This window comes from Mus musculus, chromosome 14, assembly GCF_000001635.26.
Source record: "Mus musculus strain C57BL/6J chromosome 14, GRCm38.p6 C57BL/6J".
NCBI classification, from domain to species: domain Eukaryota; kingdom Metazoa; phylum Chordata; class Mammalia; order Rodentia; family Muridae; genus Mus; species Mus musculus.
In genome coordinates this window covers 15,300,665-15,306,729 of record NC_000080.6, presented here as the reverse complement: position 1 = coordinate 15,306,729, position 6,065 = coordinate 15,300,665, and positions in this window count along the sequence as shown.

The following is a 6,065-nucleotide window of genomic DNA, read 5'->3' as shown; positions in this document are numbered from 1 at the left end:
AAGAATACTACTGAATGAGGTAGGTTCTTCTGTGGATAGCAGTGTCCCCGGGATCAACAGAGTAAAGCGCCATGCCCACGTACACTAGTTGAGGAGATGCTGGTCATTAGAATTCCCAAGTCATCATTTAAAAAAAGGACATACCTTCTTCCTTCTGTTCATGCCAGTAGAGATGCATAGAAATAAACAAAGCTATTATACCCTTGGTCTTAAAATAACAATAATTCAAAATGATATCATACCTTTTAATTTAATCAAATTGTAAGGTATTATGGATCACAGAATTCCTTGAACGAACAGAATAATAAGATATTGATGGGACTCACACAAAGTGATGGGTATCTGCCCTGCTAAGATTTGGTGTTTTTGGCAAAGTAGCCGCAAAAAAGCCTGGAAATATAGTTCAGTTCAGGCCCCTCATAGAGTCTCTAGTGCCCACGTAGCCATCCACAGGAATTGAAGACAGGACCAGTTGCTTAATGACGTAATTCTGAAGGATTCTTCAAGTTTGAGAATTTTGAAAACAAATGCAGACACGAATAAGACAATTGCTATATTAATGTGTTGTTCGAAATATATTCTTGATTGTTTAAAGAGTTTGTACTGTTTAAACAAATCTTGCCGTTGAGAGGAGCATCTCTGCTTCCTGATAACACAGATGTATCTCTGGGAGCCTCTTGAGTCACTTGCTGTCTAAAACATCTGGCCAATAATACAGAACAGCACTCTGTTCACATGAGTTAGTTTACATTACACATTTGAACAGAGATTTTAATACATTGAACTATTTTCTTGTCACTTTTTAATCTAGAGAAATGTAATGTATAAATTTACAGACTGAGATTAAATTATTTGAGTTTAAAACTAATAATTTCAAACAGGACAGAGTATTAGTTGAAGTCCCTTTGAATGTGAAAAATTTATATTTTTCTAATTTTGAACATACAAGATCAACTATGTTCCAGTTGTATAACCACACATATAAGAGAGTATAGGGAGAACTAGTTGGTTTATAAAAAAAAAAAAAAAAAACAACAATGAGGACCCAAAGTTGTGTGAACATGGAATGGTGGTGGATGTGGTAGGAGGTGGAGGTAAAGATATTCATTCAACATATAATCTATGAAAATGTCAAAGGACCTTTAAAACTGTCGTTTTAAAGATATTTGTAAATAACTTTAAATTAAAAGCTTGCATGAATAAAAACTATAAGGTTTTTACCTCTGGTCTCTGAAATTCAGAGCTTATTGGGTAGAAAATTTGCTAAGACAGGAGTAGAGGAGTAGATTGTAGAATTTAATAAATACTGATGGTTAATGTTTTAAAAATCTGGATAATCTTTCTGTTAGCTGACATCTCCAGGAAGAGTGGAAACCCTTCATTCATAATAATCTTGGGTTTTGTATTCTATTTATCTCCTCTCCCAGATAGCCATTAAAAAGTGAGATAGTGACTGCAGGTGGAGCCAAAATATGTTGTCTAAACCCTATAGGAATATACCACAACATGACTGCCTTGGTTTTGTTTCCACAGGAAACTGTCTGAAATGGGGAAAGAGGCAGGTGGAGGCTTCTCCCATATGTATATGCAATGCCTGCAGGGTAGGGCATGAAGGAAAACAGAGAGGAAAAACTAGAAACGTCGAGGATAAGAGAATAACAGAAAGCCACAGTGTCCGCAAAGCAAAATAAAATTAAACCACCCACCCTGCACTTCAGTGGGGGGCACCCTGAACCTCACACCCCATACTTCATGTTGAACCTGAGGTGAGTTCATCCGAGCAGATTGTGGAGAGCTGTTCCTCAAACCTGCAGTGAAACTGGTCCTGGGAGGAAAGGCCAATTCAGTTCACTTACGTTGCAATGTTTTACACTATTTCAAAGTAACCAGAAGAAAGATTTAGAGTGTTCTGTTCACAAAACACGGCATATGGTGGAAGTGATGTTACAAGTTAAACACCACAAGTTGATATCACATGGAGGCCTGCCTGTGTCCAAATATCACGCTGTATTCCACAAACATGTGCCAGGTAAAACAGTTAGAGGGGCTGGAGATCTGGCTTACAACTTAAGAGCACTGAGTGCTCTTGCAAAGGACCTGGAATTGATTCACAGCACTCACTTGGCAACTCACAACCATCTTGGAAATCATCAGACACATGGCAAAGATTCATAACTCCCAGATGCAATAATTAAAAAGAAATACATTTTAAAAACATGGATGGATAAGAGGAAAAGACAGCTGTTTGAGAACAGTAAGTACAGGGAGGTGACAAAGTGTGTCACCTGGCCAGACAGTAAGATGGTGCCAAACAAGAGGCAAGATGTCATGGACCAATGGGACATGGGTGGAGGGTATAAAGGCACTCCCCAATTCAATAAACAACTCTGTTTCCACTTCCAGCTGACTCCTGGCCTCTGTATCAGTGATTACTCACCTTCTTACCCTGCTACCCCAAAGACCATCTCAAGGAGCAACAATGAAGTGTTCCGTTGTTTCCTTCTTTGCCTTTTCTTTCATCTGCCTTTGGCTTCAGACCTGCCTCTTCCTTTTTTGTCTCCTAAGCAACTATATGCTTGGTTCCTTTCTGTGCTTGCGTCCTTGTTGCCAAATACCTTGGCCACTGTGGCATCATTCTACCTGACATTCTTCAGTACTTTAACATGGTTTATCACCTAAGAGATTTCTTTAGCCAAGCCAGTGGAGAACTCAAAGTTTAGCTAAGAGTAGGCATTCATTTAACATGTAAAATTCATTTAAAAAAATCAGATGCTCCTAGCAGCACCTCTCTATCTTGACCTGGCTATGTACTTAGACCATAACAATTTGAGTCTTAGGTAACAGTAAAGTGGTAGTTGCACTCTGACTGAAGCATCAGAGTAAATAATCTGTGCAGCATGTCCACCTGTGTCTGCTGGCCAATCACAGGAGGAGAAGCAGCAAACAGACTGAGACCCTGGTGGGAATTACAGCTATCACTGCTGTGCCTCCGTGCATTGTACTGCTGTGTCATAGTCAGAAGTCTTCAGTGGTATGACTTCTGCAAAAGGATATTTTGGCTTATCAGCTGTATATGACCGAATGAACACAGCTGCAAAACAAAACAAAACAAAACAAATCAAAACAAAACACCAGAGCTATAGCTTTAAAATACAAAAGATTATTTGTCCCTACAGTGTAAAATCTTGGGTTTGAAAGTACAGGATAATTGCTCAGCAATGCAGGATTCTTGAACTAGAGCCTTCTGTGCATTCACAGCATCCTGTATCCTCATGGTACAGGGCAGTCTCTACAGTCTGATCTCAATATTTCTGAGAAGAAAATAGTGGAGAAATCAGAATGGAAATGTGTCCCATAAACCCTTCAACTGCCCTACACTCAGTTGTAGGATTTCCACAAAATCTCTGCTTATAGTCACCTGTATTTCTGTCTGTTCACCAGTGCACATAGCTTAAAATTACTGTGATCACAGGTGAGAAAGCTTTGGCACACATACACGCACACACACATACACACTCACACACGAGAGAGAGAGAGACAGAGAGAGAGGGGGGGAGGGAGGGAGGGAGGGAGGGAGGGAGAGAGAGAGAGAGAGAGAGAGAGAGAGAGAGAGAGAGAGAGAGAGAGAGAGAGAGAAACTGGAAAAGATTCTTTGTGGGTTTGGGAAGGAATACTTAAAAAGACAATATTTTCATGTTGAGATAGTGTTGTTATAGACTGTTATTTCTTTTTAGACAGTAAGGTATTCTTGTTTTATAATTGCACTTTATAAAACAAATGTTTTAAATGCATTTCATAATTTAAAAATGTCTAAGCACATCCTTCTAGACAGTAACAAACCCGAGTTTTAAAATATCATTTGGGGGGGATGAGAAAAGACTCCTTTAAATAATTTTATGGTCAATATTTTTTACAAAAAAAAAAAAGGATAGGTCTTCAATCTGGAAGCATAAAAGTTTCAAGTACTCATGATGTGGAATAGTAAGTGAATTGGATGTTTGCTGATTTCTCCAGAACATCATGTGGGACTCTCTGAGCTTACAGCATACTTATGTTGGCTGCCTGGAGTAATCACAGCCAAAACAGAGAGAAGTGCTATGTGGAAGTGAGTACATGACTGAGACGGGGAGTGACTGATGACTGCTGCCCCAGCAGTGTCATTCTCAGGGACCCGAAGTGTTTTCTCAACCACCCTATCTTTCCCAATGGAGTGATGGTATTCACTTAAGCAATAACAGTGAGTTGGTGTAAGGTTGACACTGTCCTGAACATCAGCCTCTGTTTGCTATGTGTTTTCTGATAACACAATAGGGGATCAACTGGGGTAGTGAGATGAAAACTTCTTTATTCATAGGACAAATCCCCAGGACTCTTGTCTCAAGGCATTGTGAGTTGAATCAAGGTGTTTGCACACAAGCAAGCACACGTTCATGCATGTACATGTGTGTGTGTGTGTGTGTGTGTGTGTGTGTGTGTGTGTTATTCTGATGTGAATGTGAACTATTCCCTCTATGCTCCTGTATTTGAAAGCAGAAGAGAAACTACAAAGACCCAAACAGGTATGCAGCTGAATAGCCATCAGCTCCTGAACCCTGGAGTGACAGTGAGTGACATGTGGTCAGTGGGAAAGAAATGAAGTTTAGAGTCTCTAAAATTCCTTAACAAGAGAGCTAACAGCTGTGCCTATGATAGAGGCTTTGTGAGTGCCAAGATATCCTCTAAAAAGATTGTAATAAACCGCTTACCCTTCACCCTTCAGACAGATAAACACTGTCTGCGTTTACACTATTCATTTGCTCAGAAAAATCTTTGACCCATGGAACTGGCCACTGCATAAGGATGGGTTCAGCCCCATCTTCTAGAAAGACAGCAGAATATGACTGGGAGGATTCCACAACAGCGTGACATGAACATCACCCAACAAAGTGTTGGGTGTATCAGTGAGCTATATTCTGACGAAGGGACACAGCTTGTGGTCAGAGTTGTACTGTAAATGATAGCACTGGAGTCTTAGAGCTTCTGCATCCATGGGCCTCCTGTAGCCACAGTGTTTTCTTTGTACTTTGTCATAAGCTGCAGTGAGACTGCATGGACAAGACTCAATGTCAGCTTCTCCAAAATTCTTGAAAAGCAGGGTGCTTTGATCACCAAGGCAGATGATAGCAGCAAGATTCTTCTACTGAGGGAACCCAAAGGTCTCCTATGACTTCTCTACCTTCAGCTGACCTACACTCCCACCTAAGGAGAGCTTACTATGGACATTCATTGCACTCTTCTCGTATTCCACCTCTACCATCAGGGAGTTTGTGGTAGTTTGAATAGGAATGGACCCAGACCCCATAGACTCATGTGTTTGAATGCTTGGCCCACAGTAACACTATTAGGAGTTGTGGCCTTGTTGAAATATGTGTGGTCTTGTTGGAGGACGTGTGTCACCATGGGGTTGGGCTTTGATGTACACAGTTTCCTGTTGCCTTCAGATCAAGACAGAACTCTTAGCTTCTTCAGTACTTGCCTGTATGCTGCCATATTTTCCACCATGGCAAAAATGGATTAAACTTCTGTACTATAAGCCAGCTCCAATTGAATATTTCTTCTTTTTTTTTTCCTTTATGAGTTGCCATGGTCAGGGTGTCCCTTCAAAGCAATAAAACCCTAACTAAGACAGTCTTTTTTTTTTTTTTTTAGTTTTCTTTTAAACAGGAATCCAAATTTTCTTCAAATAATTTTAAGAATTGCACAGTAAGCATTACTGATGTTTCTGGGACCACTTGCCAATATTAGAATTTACAGAACTTGCCTGAAGGTAATTTCATATCATCATTTCTGCTGAAGAAAAATGCAGTTCTAAACCCCTTTGCACCCCCAGATTGTGATAAGACAAATAGGACTTGTGACCTAGCCTGTATCCACCTGGGGCTCTCAAGAGTTGGGTATAAATTGACCAATATTTTGTAACACATCTGCTGGATTTCTTTGTGTCCTTCCACTTACTGGGAAATGGCATAGGACACCAGTGCCCACTCTGACGAAGTTCTGGCTCAAGTTCCATGACTTCATGTATC